Source organism: Saccopteryx leptura, chromosome 4 (assembly GCF_036850995.1).
Source record: "Saccopteryx leptura isolate mSacLep1 chromosome 4, mSacLep1_pri_phased_curated, whole genome shotgun sequence".
In the NCBI taxonomy this organism is placed as follows: domain Eukaryota; kingdom Metazoa; phylum Chordata; class Mammalia; order Chiroptera; family Emballonuridae; genus Saccopteryx; species Saccopteryx leptura.
Window position 1 is genome coordinate 207,823,890 of NC_089506.1, and position 15,959 is coordinate 207,839,848.

Sequence of the window (15,959 nt, forward strand, 5' to 3'; positions counted from 1 at the left end):
GCACAGGGAGTGGGAACAAGGAAGTTACACCAGCAAAATGGGCACAAAACATGCCCCTGCGGTGACAAGGCCCCTTCCCTTTGGGAATGCAGGGGCCTAAGAGGCAAGTGGCCGCACCAGCGCTGACCAGGTGGTTCCTAACTGACCGGTTTAAAATTCCACTTTGGGGAGAGCAGAAACTGTACTTAAGTCTTGGTTTAGTGACATGAAGTGTAGCATAAGTGACTTCATTTTGGGCCTGTTGTCTTTTTTTTTTTTTTTTTTTAACAGAAATGATGTTTATTAGAAAGGGGAAGTGGGTGAGAACCCATGTGGTTTACAGGAGGGACTGTAAACAGCTGGTGTCGCTGAATAAAAAGGGGACTAGAAGGAGAGGGTGGGCGATGACAGGGCCGGGCCCATTCTCTCTGCAAGCACGCCTTTGGGCCCTGCCCTGGTCTAGGGACTGAGGGTGCTGGGCCCTGCCCTGGTCTAGGGACTGAGGGTGCTGGGCCCTGCCCTGGTCTAGGGACTGAGGGTGCTGGGCCCTGCCCTGGTCTAGGGACTGAGGGAGTTGGGCCCTACACTGGTCTAGGGACTGAGGGTGTTGGGCCCTGCCCTGGTCTAGGGACTGAGGGTGTTGGGCCCTGCCCTGGTCTAGGGACTGAGGGTGTTGGGCCCTGCACTGGGCTAGGGACTGAGGGTGTTGGGCCCTGCCCTGGTCTAGGGACTGAGGGTGTTGGGCCCTTCCCTGGTCTAGGGACTGAGGGTGTTGGGCCCTGCCCTGGTCTAGGGACTGAGGGTGTTGGGCCCTGCACTGGTCTAGGGACTGAGGGTGCTGGGCCCTGCCCTGGTCTAGGGACTGAGGGTGTTGGGCCCTGCCCTGGTCTAGGGACTGAGGGTGTTGGGCCCTGCCCTGGTCTAGGGACTGAGGGTGTTGGGCCCTGCCCTGGTCTAGGGACTGAGGGTGTTGGGCCCTGCCCTGGTCTAGGGACTGAGGGTGCTGGGCCCTGCCCTGGTCTAGGGACTGAGGGTGTTGGGCCCTGCCCTGGTCTAGGGACTGAGGGTGTTGGGCCCTGCCCTGGTCTAGGGACTGAGGGTGCTGGGCCCTGCCCTGGTCTAGGGACTGAGGGTGCTGGGCCCTGCCCTGGTCTAGGGACTGAGGGTGTTGGGCCCTGCCCTGGTCTAGGGACTGAGGGTGTTATGGAGCTTAGAGTCCAAAGGGCTTCGACTGCCATGTTTAGGAGGTTGGGTTTTCTCATCAGGGCAATGGGGAGCCATGGATGTTTATAAACAGCAGGGACATGTGAGATCATCCTTCCATCTCAAAATCCTGCCTCTGGTTGCCACATGGAAATCAGGTCTGAGGGGGAGACATGGAGGTGGGAGGCATGGTCACAAGAAACCTACAGGGGAGCTGAGGCCTTGAGCCAAGAGGAAGGTCTCCCCACCCTCTGGGTCCCTCAGGCAGGTGTGGATCTGAGAAACAAGGCTGGTAGGACACCTGTGGGCAGAAGGATGAAGTCCCATCTTTCAATTCTTAGGAGCAACAATTAGGTGCCAAGGAAAAGGGAAAACATTTATCTGCCCCATCTTCTCCGCGGTGCTTTGTGCAGCGAGAAGTCGATAAGTAGGAGGTGTGATTTATTTCACCTAGTAGTCCCTGAGCGAAGGGTGGTCAGGGCATCGATGCAGACCGCAAGCTGGCTAGGGGAGATGAGAAAACCAACCCCAATTTGGGAGGCAGGCTGTTCCTAATTGAACTGTTGAGGGAATTTTGATAAATGACCCCGCCAAAGCAGTGAAATTAATAAATCATGCTTCAGGCTGAAAGACTGGTTCCCGAAGCGACCACAATAATGCTCCGATCCCGTGGACGCTGGTGGTTGGGAAGGTGGCCTGAAACTCAAGCTCTTTCTCGGCTCCGCGGGTAGGCTGAGGGAGCAATCACCCCGCACCAGAATGGTCACCATTCAGTTCTTTCAAAAAAGCAGAAGAAAGTTGTATTTCATGAGCAAGGTGGAAGGACCAAGCTGCTACCTAAAATTGAAGGTTAAAGACATCCTTTTCAGACTTAGCAATGGGTGAATGGCTTCTGATAGAAAAGACAGAAGCCTGCATCGCTGCTCAAATCACAGGGCAGAGAAAAAAATGGGGGCAGGGATCTCTGTTTCTTCCAAGGGTTAGGGCCTCTAGGAGCTTGTGCTTTCAGATATTTTGTCTAGGTTTCTGGGCTCTGAGTTGGTGTACCTTTCTCCATCAATTCAAAGCACTTTCAAAAAAAAAAAAAAAAATCAGGTCCATCTTGGCACCTGACCTTTCCTGGCTCCCAGTATCAATTTCAATTTCACAATTTTTGCATCTTTTGTGAGTTTGTGTGTGTGTGTGTAGAAAAATAGGATGAGGTCTCCGGGAAAAGGAGATGGTGTGTAATCTTCATAAGGTTGGCATTACTATTCCCATTTGCCAAATGAGGAAAAGAAGGCTGTGAGATTGTGATTTATGGTCAGAAATATAGATTTTGGTCTCTCTCCCATTTCTGGTACAGAGCTTCTAAAACCTTTGTAATTTCCCAAGTGATGTGAGTGAATAAAGATGTCTCTTGTTATGTTAAGGAGGCAACCTTTGGACCGTACCTCAGGGTGGGGCTGGTTGCGGAGGAGCCAACCATGTGATTGGAGGGTTGGAACTTTCAGTCCCAGCCCTGACCTCAGTGGACGGAAGACGGGGAGATGGGGAGACAGGTGTGAGATTCAGTTCAATCACTAATGGCTAATGATTTAATCAGTCGTGACTGGTACTTCAATCTTCATGAAACCCCCAGAGGATGAGGTTTGGAGTGTTTCTGGGTTGGTGACCACATGGCCATTTGAGAAGGGCAGTGTGCATGGGCAGGGCATGGGAGCTCTGTGCCCTGTGCCCCCACCTGGCCCTATGCATCTCTTCCACCTAGCTCTTCTTGAGTTATGTCCTTTTATAAAAAGCCAGGAACCTAGTAATGAAAATGTTTCTTTGAGTTCTATTAGTCACTCTAGCAAATTAATGGTGGTGGTTGGGGGGGGTAGTCTTGGAGTCTGAGACTGTAACCTGTGGGATCTGATGCTATTTCCAGGTAGAAATTGTCAGAATTGAGTTGAATTGTAGGAAACCCAGCTGGCGTCCAAGAATTGCTTGGTGGTGGCAGGGAAACCCCTTCCCCCATACGTTGGATTCTTAGCTGGTGAACAGAAATGGGATGAGAGACAGAATCAGAGAGGCCAAGAGAGGTTAACTTATCGTGTGTGGACCTGAAATGTTGTTGAAGCCAGGGGATAATAACTTCAGGCACTGCAGTATTGACATAGGTTTTGAAAGGCAAGAGGGTCCTGTGTCTGCCTCTTACCAACCACCCTAGAGAACTAACTGCCTCCTTCACAAATAGGGTCATCTTTGCTCATCACCTTCTGGCAATTGTCAAGATCTCAGGGCAAAGCAAACTCTGAAAGGAGATTTATAACCTAAAAAATTAATGAGCACTATGTTTACTCAGAAAATTTCCTTGATGGCTCTGGTTTGGGGAAGAAAGGACTTTAGGAAGACCTATTCTTCTTATAAGGGAAGAATTTCTGTTAGTGTCAAGACAAGAGAAGGGGCAAGAGAGGGTGGGACAAGAGAGTTGGGTTTGCTTATTGACGTCGACAGAAGTGGAGAGATGCAGACCCTCGGTCGCTTGCACCCTTCTGATGCCACAGCTCACGCCAGGAGATAGCAGGAGATGCTGGCAGTGTGTCGCCAGAGGAGAGCCATCATTTGTGCGGGAAGTATGCAGAGTAGAACAGCCCGTGGGTCTTCAATACTGAGCGTGGTAGAAGCCGGAGAGAAAGCCCTGGCTGGTCGGCCTAGCGCGCGGAGGACCCGGGTTCGATTCCTGGCCAGGGCACACAGGAGAAGCGCACATTTGCTTCTCCACCCCTCCGCCTCACTTTCCTCTCTGTCTCTCTCTTCCCCTCCCACAGCCAAGGCTCCATTGGAGCAAAGATGGCCTGGGCGCTGGGGATGGCTCTGTGGCCTCTGCCTCAGGCGCTAGAGTGGCTCTGGTCGCAACATGGCGACGCCCAGGATGGGCAGAGCATCGCCCCCTGGTGGGCAGAGCGTCTCCCCTGGTGGGCGTGCCGGGTGGATCCTGGTCAGGTGCATGCGGGAGTCTGTCTGACTGTCTCTCCCTGTTTCCAGCTTCAAAAAAATGAAAAAAGAAAAAGAAAAAGAAAAAAAAAAAGTCGGAGAGAAGCATGAAGAAGTGGTCTCCAAAACGCTCAGAAATCGAGGGGGAGAAATTTGGGCTCTCAGAGCTTATAGTACTAGGGATCCATCCAAATTTAGACAAACTCATGAAGGGCATGGAAACTGCTGCCCATGTTGGGGTTATCAGTTATGAAATTTATTATTATTATGAACAATGGCGGGCAGGTAAATTATGCATCATGAGGGATCTGACCCAGTCTAGGGGCAGAGAACAGAAAGGGCTCCCTGATGACGGGAACTGTTGCTGAAATACAATGAGTGAGAGTCAGGAGAAGCGGAGCTAGGCTGGGGAAAGGGGGGAGAAGCAGAGGAGACACGCCAAGCCCATGGGGATGGGGGGAGAAAGAGTGCAGGATGTTCTAGGGACTCGGAACACAAACACAATGAGTGAGAGTCAGGAGAAGCGGAGCTAGGCTGGGGGAAGGGGGAGAAGCAGAGGAGACACGCCAAGCCCATGGGGATGGGGGGATGGGGGGAGAAAGAGTGCAGGATGTTCTGGGAACTCGGAACACAAACACAAACGTGAGGCTTGCCTCTCAGCCCACACTCATCTCTCCTTCTGCAGTTCAGGCTATATCTACAGACAGGGAAGTGTGTCTGTCAAGCCGGGGGAGCAAATCTACCATCAATTAGTTCCTCTACGTTTAGGAATAACTTGCAAGTAATTTAGTGTAATTGCGCGGTTAAAGCCAGAGTTCCCCCCTCCACACCCCCCGTGTGTGCGTGTGTGTGTGTAATAACTAATCTAGGAATACATATTCATGATTTATACTTTCAGACTTCTCTGCAACATTGGAATGAAACAGATATGATGCAGGAGAACAGTATTTTTATTGTCATATTTAAAAACTAGTTAATATTTTAGTTCAGATTATTTTGTTGGTTTTTTGTTTGCTTTTTTTTTTTTTTTTTTGCTTGAGTAGGCATATTCCATTTTCAGATGGGCACTGGGATCAAATCATAACTTGCTGTTTGCATCCATATAACAGTTCACAAATCATTAGCTTGTAAGATGCTCTTGACAGCCCCGTGAGGTGGGTAATTCATTAACACATGCGTTCATTCACTTACTCATTCAGTAAGTATTCCTTGAGTGTTTACTACATGTCAGGATGTTTTTTAAGTTCCAGAATCAAGGTGCCTATTACAGAAATGGTCTTTGTCTTTTTGGAGGTAAAAATTTAGATGGAGGAAGGCAGATGATTAAACCATAAACAAATGAGTAAATAAGTAACTCTCCATGGTGGTGAAATGGATGATGTAAAGCAGGGGTCCCCAAACTTTTTACACAGGGGGCCAGTTCACTATCCCTCAGAACATTAGAGGGCCGGACTATAAAAAAAAACTATGAATAAATCCCTATGCACACTGCACATATCTTATTTGAAAGTAAAAAAAACAAAACAGGAACAAATACAATATTTAAAATAAAGAACAAGTAAATTTAAATCAACAAACTGACCAGTATTTCAATGGGAACTATGGGCCATCTTTTGGCTAATGAGATGGTCAATGTCCGGTTCCATATTTGTCACTGCTAGTCGTAACAAGTGATATGATGCGATTCCAGAGCCGTGATGCGTGCGTCTCGCGTCACTGGAAGTAGTACTGTATGTGAGCGATGCCGCACTTTGCGTTTGCATCCTGTGCTCCTCTCACTGACCACCAATGAAAGAGGTGCCCCTTCCGGAAGTGCGGCAGGGGCCGGATAAATGGCCTCAGGGGGCTGCTTGCGGTCTGCGGGCCGGGCAGTAGTTTGGGGACCCCTGGTGTAAAGTCAGCCTATGGGTGGAGGAGTGAGTGATTGAGGCTGGGAGGCAGTGAAGACGTAACATCTGAGCTGCTGCTTGATAGACGAGAAGACTGGGCCAGGGGAAGCTACAAAGAGTTGGAGTGTACCAGCCAGAGTGTATCAGATAGCGACAGCATAGATGGGAAATCTCAGAGGAGCTGAAAAGCTCACCCCAGCCACACAACAAAGTGATAATCTATTGGTGATTCTGCACTATCTTTAACTCCGACTCAAGGGCTTTATCAGATGCTATCCTCCCAGTACTCACTTCCAATGATCTCTGGCCAATTATAGGGTACTCTCATATTTATTCCACCCTTCATTACTTTAACTTAAGTGATTGTCATTTTAGGTGGTGCAACTGATAGTTAAGAGCATATAACGTGTCTTGAATAGCGCAGTTATGGAAATTCACGGAGATGGGGAAGCGGAGAAGGAGGTAACAGCTTTCTCCCAGAGGAGGGGCTAATGGCTTCCCAACACCTTCACGGGTGCTGACAGTGTGAGAACGCTTCCTTTGCCATTCTCAGAAAGTTTACTTTGATCCTTCTTTCTGCTCTCTCCCACCTAACTTTCCTGGACGATGTGGATAAAACTATCTGTTGTAAGTACTGTATCTACTGCAACAAAACCCCAGAATATTCTGGAGTGTTTGCTGGGAGATCAGATATAGCAAAGGCAAATTTCTCACAGCACCTTACGTCATTGGTCAGTTAACTTTCTACCCAGGGCTAGATAAAAATATTTTCATCTTTGCAAGCCATGTGGTCTTGACAGGCACTTCTCAACTTGGCCATTGCAATAGAAAAGCAGCCATCCTCCATTTGCAAGTGATGTCTGTGGATTGTGGTCCAGTGGAATTTTATTTACCAAACAGGTGGTGGGCTGGATATGGCCTGTGGGCTTCTAGTTTGCTGACCCTTATTCTAAGTTATCCAACAATTCTATGGAATGGGTATCGATGAGGAAACTGGATAGTTAGGACTCTAACATGAGCTGAAGAAAAAAAAATAAAGCTGAAGATTTGATAGACTGTGTTATATGGGATAGTGTTAAATTAGGAATTAGGAGACCAGCTTGCTCTGCTTTTAATTTACTATGGGGCCTTGAGCAGGCCTTTTGATCTCTTGTGTTCCATTTATTTTCTCACTGGCAACGTGAGAGTTGAATTGGCTGCATTCTGCAGTCCATCTCTGGCTATGGTATACTTTAGTCTATTTCAGATTGAGAGCAGCCGGCTTCGAGAGACAACTGGCATTCCTAAAGCATTTCCCTGAATTTCTCTCTCACAGCCATGGTCATCTCCGTGTTGGTTTAGTTCCAGCAAAGTATGCCACATGAATATCTGTGTGCAGATGCTGCTGTGATTAGCAAAATGGGAAGTCATTTAAACATTTGCAGAATTCATAGCCACTTTCTGAAACTATGCATTTTTTCAATCAGCAGACACTAAAAATGCAGCTACTCTGACATGACAGTCTGGTCAAGCTGAATGTGACAGAGAGGTTCTCACATTCAGAGTTGGGAGTCGCAGGCACTGCTGGGGGACACTGCACTTGGAGCTGGCAGCCCTGGACTGATAGCCAGTGCTGCCCTGCATGGGCGGTGGCCTGTGGAGAAAGTATCCACTCTGTTTACCTCTCCATTATTTACCAATGAAATGGGGGTAAGTAATTCCTAGTTTAGGATTAAATGAGAAAATATCGACAAAGCAATTAACACATGCCTGACGTGTAGGAAGCACATATTAATGTTAGCTATTATTTTTGAGATGATGATTATTGATATTAATAGTTATCACTATAGCAATGATAGTAGGAGTACTAATAAAACTGGCATTAGCAAGAGCTACTGAAGGTAATGAGAGTAGGAGGATGTCACAGGTGAATTTTCCCAACAATCAGTGACTCGGACGAGACACCAGCAATCTATGGTAGTTTTTCGAAAGACTATTTTCTTGTAAACACATGAACTCAGACCCTGAAGGTCAGGAGATTTCTCTGGAAGCCCTTACCCACCATTCTGAAATCCGTGATTTAGAGGACCGTTGAATAGAATTCCACTTGTGCAGCATTGTTTTAATAGGAGTAAATTGTAAGTGCATTTTAAAGAAAAAATGAATAGATGTCTTTATAGTCCAGCGTGGAGATCAGCAGGGATCCCAAAGGCTGACTCTTGACTTCTTGAGGATACAGAGAAAATAGATCATGGACAATGCTGATAAGTGAGCAATAGGGGGCGTCCGTGTGCCTGAGTGAGGCAGGCGGTTCTGTGTGGGGTTGTTTGGTGGGGGATGAGAATAGCTCAGAGCCACGTACTTCAAGCCTGAAGTGGACTCTTCCAATCCAGTGGACTCTTGTCTTGGAAAATTACCCTCATGAGTTCATTGTTTCTGTTGAGCATGAAGGTCATGTGATTTTATTATATATTTTAAATAAGTAAAATATTTAATTGAATGGGAGTTGGAGGCAGCAAGTGTATTTATCTATTAGAACCCTGAGTGCTTGATATTTTCTGTATGTCTCTGTGTTAAGCACTTCATTTTACATAGTTTTATGTAAGCTTCGCAACAAGCCTCTGAACTGCATTCACACCCCACGATGCAGCTGAGGAGCTGACCAGGAGGTATTGAAACACGGGATGTAACTGTCAGGGTCCAGGTTTGACTGACCCCCTGGCTCTCAACAGCTCCAGCATTCTTCAGTTTCTTAACATTTGATTTGATCAGCACTTGTACTCAATTCCCCGGATTCCTAGTAAAAATGCAGATTAATGCACCGCACCTTAGATTTATTGATTAAAAATCTCTGCCAGGCGTTTGTATTTTGAGTGAACTCCCCAGGAGATGCTCATACACAGAGAGCTAATGCACTATGCTTTTTTTTTTTTTACCCTTCATCCAGCATCGCAGCCCCACGCTGGGGCATCCGGGACCTGGCAGAGCTCCGTGTTGGAGAGTCTTGCCTGGACCCCTTCACTTATGTTTCCCTCTGTCTCTTAGTGTGTGTTATGGGCTGACTTGTATCCTCCCCCCACCTCCCCACATCTGTATGTTGAAGTCCTAACTCCCAGTACCTCAGAATGTATTTGAGGATAGCATCTTTACAGAAGTGACAGTTAACATGAGATCATTAGGGTTGGTGTTAATACAATATAATTCATAGACTTATAAATAGAGAAAATCTGGCCAATAAATGGCTACAATGGGAAGATGATATGAAGACCCAGAGAGAAGACGGGCATCTACAAGACAAAGAGAGAGGAAGAAGGCAACCCTCGGGAGAAACCAACCCTGAATCTTGGACCTCTAGCCTCCAGAACTGTGAGAACATAGATTTCTGTTGCTACCCGGTCTGTGGAGCTTGGTTAGGGCAACTCAAGCTGACCAATCCAGCGTTTCTCTGCACTGTCTCTCTCTCTCTTTGGACTGCTGCGGCTCTTGAGCTTTTGAAACATCTGTCTGTTTCTCTGAGGATCACTGTATCTTTCTCTGACTCTGTCTATAGTTCTCTTTCCCTTTGTCTTTTTCTGTGCCCCTACCCCACCTGTTGATCATACTCTTCCTTTCTATCTCTTATTTCTCCTTATCTCTGCCTCCCTCTTCTTCTTGTCTCTCTATCCCATCTTTCTCTCTCTTCCTTGGATAAAACAGGATAACCCATGTGAAATGTTTAGAACAGTGCCTGTCATATAGAAATGACTCAAAAAACTGAATTCTCCTCTGATCTTGCCCTCTCTCTCTCTCTTTTATTTCTTTCCTTCTTCACTATTTTCTTTTCATTCTCTAACACTCCCTTCCTAACTGGACATAAAGTAAAACTGGAAATTTATTTTTCAAGATTTATTGTCATTATTGAATAAAATTGTATGCTCCGCCATTCTAATTTGAAAGCAACTCACCTGACTGTTTTACGTTCCTCTCAGGGGGAGAGAAGGGAAGATTAAATTGAATTGCTTTTTGTAAGCGACCCAGGTTTGATTTTTTTGTTTGTTTGTTTGTTTCTTTTGGGTAAAAATATTTAGATCAGTTGATCTGAAATTTTACTGGGCCAACATTCATCCAGGGGACTGGTAAATATGCCCATTTTTTTGCTCTCTTACCCCAAGTTTGAATTAGTACCTTTGTGCTGGGGTCTGGAATTGTACAACTGAAAAGACTTCTGGGTAGTTCTGATGCAGGAGATCCTTTTTGTATGCTCTGAGGATCACGCTCTTGGAAATTAAAAACAGACTTCCCCTCTGAGCCCTGTCTAACCTTCATTTAGTCTAAGGAAAAAAAAATTAACATAAAACCAAGCTTTGTTTCAAGAGGAGGTTTCAAAATATTCTTTCTGAGTAGCTAGTTGTGAATTTTTTCTTTTCTTTTCCCCCCTTCTGTTTCTGATGCAGGGAGCCCAGAGCCTTGAATTGGCTGAGCAGGGAGCTGACATTCATTTTCAAACAATTTAGGGAGACGGGAAGGAAGAGTAGGACTTGAAAAATTAACAGTCATAGATTTGCTTCTTGGCACCTGTTTTTATTATTGAATTAAGGAAATTCTGGCAGCTACAACTGGCTCTGCCAGATGTTGAAGAGTACATTTCAGGGAGAGTGGAAGGGATGTCAGGAGATGTAAAGATCATTCATTTAAAGAATAAACTGTCCGGATCAAGTTCGGTTTGGGCTGTCAGAACTGATCGTGAGCATAATGGAACATCGAGAACAAAGGGGCGAGGAGACATTGATGGAGCCCAAACACATCACAAAATATAAAAATCTGCTGATTTTTAAGCCAACAGCGTGAGTATCAGCTTATCAGCTTGTGAAAACCACCGGGCGTGTTGAGAGGAGTCCATTTCCCCCGCAGTTTGGGGCAGATTCATCCTCTTGTTTTGGGGGGTGAAAACAGTGCTCTGGGGGGACCTGATAGATAGTGATGGGAGAGAGTCAAGCACCCTGTCAGCGATGGAATCACTCAGCATCACTCTCGAGTCTAGAATAAGCGGGCATCTGCTTCTATGAAACCTGAGCATTCATTGCAAATACACCCACATGTGCCCACAGACATGCATCACATACACACGTGCATGAAACGTGCACACACACATGTACACACATGCACAGATGTACATATGTGCACACTGCACACACTCACATTCCTATATTATATGTGGCAGACAATATATTGCATCTGTACACAACTGCATTTATGGGCAATGCCACCCACAGTGTGGAACAAACACCTTCCCCAGCCCCTGTCCCACCCCACCAGTGAGATGTGGAAGATGCTGTGACACCCAGTGGGGACACCTTCCCCTGCAATTCCGGAGAGTTATTCTTTTATAAATTTGCTTTGCTGGTATAGAGCTGGCTTCAACATCTATTACTTGGATATCTACCTTTCAGGACAAATGGGGGTGTGATTTCACCCTGTTAGTCATGTCCCACACAAGCAGGCTCACGCGCCCAGACACATACTTCATGGTGTGGAGACTGGGAAGCCTGTCTGTGGCAATTGGTGAGAATTTAGCAAGGCTTGCTTGGCTGAAATATCCAGGAACACCTGCACCTCATGATGACGCTGGGGCTGTGTGTCCATCAGAACTGCTGCCCATGAAAATAACGGATGCTTTACCCAAGATTATCAAGACTCCAGAATAAGTACAACACATCTTCCCAGAGCATGAGTAATTGTATAGGACTAAATAATTTAAAACATTATTGTATAGCTAGTCAACTGTTCATGCTATGAAGCAGAATGTGAAATTCACATGCAATTTTAAAGGGGAAAGAGTCAAACCAACTGCGAACAGACAGGGCCTGGTATAATTTTTAAAAGAGCAGGTCTTTGACAACTGTTTCAATTACAGTGGTACCTTGAGATACGAACAGACCAACATACAATTTTTTTTTTTTTTTTTTTTTTTTTTTTTTTTTTTTTTTTTTTTTTTTTTTAAATACGAGCTGCGACTTGGTCCTTATTTTTGTTCAAGATCCGAGCGAAATTCCGAGATACGAGTCGTGATTCAGGAAGCTGCTGCCAGTTGGCGCGTTGGCGCATGGGTCCAGTATCGGCAGTCTGATACACGAGTTGACTGACTTATGAGTTTGGTTACAGAGCGAATTAAATTCGTATCTCGAGGTACCGCTGTATATGCTATTAGTTTTTCTACTTTTCCTGGAGGCAAATTTGGCTATTTATAATTTTAGAAACAATCCTTTTATCTATATTTCAAATTTGCTTATATATTTATAGTATTTTTTTTTCTAAACTATTGTTTTAGAGCAGTTTTAGGTTGACAACAAAATTAAGAGGAAGGTGCAGAGAGTCGCATACACCCTCTGCTCCCCCACAAGCAATGAAATGCACACACATTTGCTGGTCAGTGAATGCGCTTACATAACCACCACCCCAATCAAGATACAGAGCATTTCCACCGCTCAATAAAGTTCCTTTATGTTTCTTTGTATTCACTTCACCTCCTTCTCCTGGAAACCACTGAGCTGATTTCAATCAGCATAGTTTACTCTGCCTGTTCTAAAATTTATATAATAACATTATGCACTATCTATATTCCTTCAATCAACATGTTTTTGAGATTCATCTACATTGTTGTATATATCAAGTTTATATATATAAAAACATCTAATCTCCAAACTGTGCATCCACAATATGTTTATCAGTCCACTGATTGACGGGCATTTGAGTTCATCTTCATATTTGACCATTATGAATAAAGCTGCTATAAAAACTCCAGGACAAGTCATTTTTGAGGACATGTGTTTTAATTATTTTTAGATAAATACCAAGGACTGTAATTGCTGAGTATTACTTACGTTTAGCTTTGTAAAAAATTGTCAAAATGTTTCTCAAAGTGTCCTGAACTATTATGACATTTCTATCAGTAATGTATGTGAATTCTATGAGGAATCCTCATTCTTGCCAACATTTAGTATTGTCAGATTTTCACAGTAAATATGAAATAATATTTATTTATTTATTTTTTTTTGTATTTTTTCTGAAGTTGGAAACGGGGAGGCAGTCAGACAGACTCCTGCATGCGCCCGACTGGGATCCACCTGGCATGCCCACCAGGGGGCGATGCTCTGCCCATCTGGGGCGTTGCTCTGTTGCAACCAGAGCCATTCTAGTGCCTGAGGCAGAAGCCATGGAGCCATCCTCAGCGCCTGGGACAACTTTGCTCCAGTGGAGTCTTAGCTGTGGGAGGGGAAGAAAGAAGGGGAGGGGTGGAGAAGCAGATGGGCGCTTCTCCTGTGTGCCCTGGCCAGGAATCGAACCCGGGACTCCTGCACGCCAGGCCAACGCTCTACCACTGAGCCAACTGGCCAGGGCTGAAATAATATTTCTTTGTGGTATTCATTTACACTTCCCTGATGATGAAAGTGTTGAGCATTTTATGCACTTTTTATATCTTGCTTTATGAAATGTTCATTTAAGACATTTGCCCATTAAAAAGCTGTCTGTTTATTATAAAGTTATGAGTTCTTTATATATTATGGATATGTCTTTTTTTAGATGTACGTGTTGCAAATAAATATTTTCTCAAAGACGTTGACTTGCTGCTTTATATTTTTTAAAACTATCTTTTGATGAGAAGTTTTTAATTTTGATGAAACCCAACTGATACTTTTTCCTTTTAATTACCTTTCCTTCTTGGGTTGTCTTTAAGTAAAGTCTTTCTCCATCCTTAGATCCTAAAGGTATTTTTCTTTGTTTTTATCTAGAAGTTTCATAGCTTTAGCTTATATGCTTGGATTTATGATTCATTATAATTTAATTTTTGGCTGTGGAGTAAGATAAGGATTGAAGGTCAGGTTTTGATGTTATTAATTAATAGAACTTTGAAATATTATCCAATTTTTATTGGAAGTTTTAAAAATATAATTCTTTGGATATTGACCTTGAAATTTATGAGTTTATAGAGTTAACTTATTTTTAATGGTAGATTCCTTAGAATTTCCTTGTAAATAATTATGTAAAAAAAAGTATAAAACACTTTTATTTTATTCTTTCTAGTCTTTATGCTTTTTATTTTTTTCCATGTATTTTTGCACTGGATAGGACTACCTGTATAGGGAAATAGGAGGAAGGGATTCAACATTTCACCATTGAGAATGATGTTCATGCTGAAAATTTATTGGTGGTTGTTATTTGTTTTTGTTGATGTTTTTTGTCAGACAGAAAACATTCCCTGCTAGTCCCAGTTTGCTGAGGATATTTTGAAAATCATAAATGGATGACGAATGTCATTAAAACTTTCCTGAATCTGTTAAAAGTTTCATGTAATTTTTCTCCACAATTTTGTTAATATAATAAGCTACATTAATTGTTTTTCACATGTTAAATCAACCTTGAATTTTTTAAATAAACCTCACAAGATATGGTTATACTTTTTAAATTCTGCTGGATTTAATTTTGTTAATATTTAGTCAGAAATTTCTACCTTTATGTTTATGACAAATATTAGGGTGTACTTTTTTTCTGCTTTGGTAATGCCTTTATGAAATTTTGGTATTAAAATTTAATGTTGACCTTATAAAAGAAGATAAGAGTTGCTCTCTTTTCCTCTACATTCTGGAAAGAGTTTTTGTAGAACTGGTGTTATTTCTTCCTTAACTGTTAATAAAATATTATTCACCAGCCAAGTCATCTGGGCTTAGAGTTTTATTTGTGGGAAGGTTATTTAAATTACAAATTCTTCTATAATAGATACAACACTATTCAAGTTTTAAAGTTTTTTCTTAAGTCAGTTTTGGTTATTTGTGTCTTTCAAGAGATATGTTTACATCATCTGAAGTGTCAAACTTACAGACACAAAGATATATAATATTCCCTTCTCATGCCCTTTTTTTTTTTTTTTTTTTTTTTTTAATTTTTCTGAAGTTGGAAACGGGAAGGCAGTCAGACAGACTCCCACATGTGCCCAACCGGGATCCACCCGGCATGCCCACCAGGGGAGATGCTCTACCCCTCTGGGGCATTGCTCTCTTGCGACCAGAGCCATTCTAGCGCCTGAGGCAGAGGCCACGGAACTATCCTCAGTGCCCGGACCAACTTTGCTCCAATGGAGCCTTGGCTGCGGGAGGGGAAGAGAGAGATAGAGAGGAAGGAGAAGGGGAGGGGTGGAGAAGCAGATGGGCACTTCTCCTGTGTGCCCTGGCCGGGAATCAAACCTGGGACTCCTGCACGCCAGGCCGACGCTCTACCACTGAGCCAACCAGCCAGGGCCTCCCTTTTCATGCCTTTAATACCTGCTGGCTCTGTAGTCATGTCTTCTCCTTCATTCCTGATATTGATCACTTATGCTTTTTCTCTTTATTCTTGTTCAGTCTTTATTGCTAGGGGCTTATCAATTTTTATTATCTTTTTAAAAGATTAATTTAAGACTCTTAATTTTACTTATTTAGAAATGGTTTTATTTTATTGATTATATTTAATATTTTCTTTTCTTTAATTTCCTTTGCTTCCTTTTTTTTTTTTTTTTTTTTTTTTTTTGACAGAGACAGAATCAGAGAGAGGGACAGATAGGGGGAAGATAGACAGGAAGGGAGAGAGATGAGAAGCATCAATTCTTTGTTGCAACTCCTTAGTTGTTCATTGATTGCTTCCTCATAGGTGCCTTGACTGTGGGGCACAGCAGAGCGAGTGACCCCTTCCTCAAGCCAGTGACCTTTGGGCTCAAGCCAGTGACCATGGGATCATGTCTATGATCCCACGCTCAAGCCATGACCCTGTGCTGAAGCTGGTGACCTCAGGGTTCAAACCTGGGTCTTCTGCATCCCACTTCGATGCTCTATCCACTGTGCCACTGCCTGGTCAGGTTCCTTTGCTTCTTTTACATTTAATTTCCTCTTCTTTTTCCAGTTTATTTATGCCAAAGTATAGATCATGATTTCTTTCTGTGCT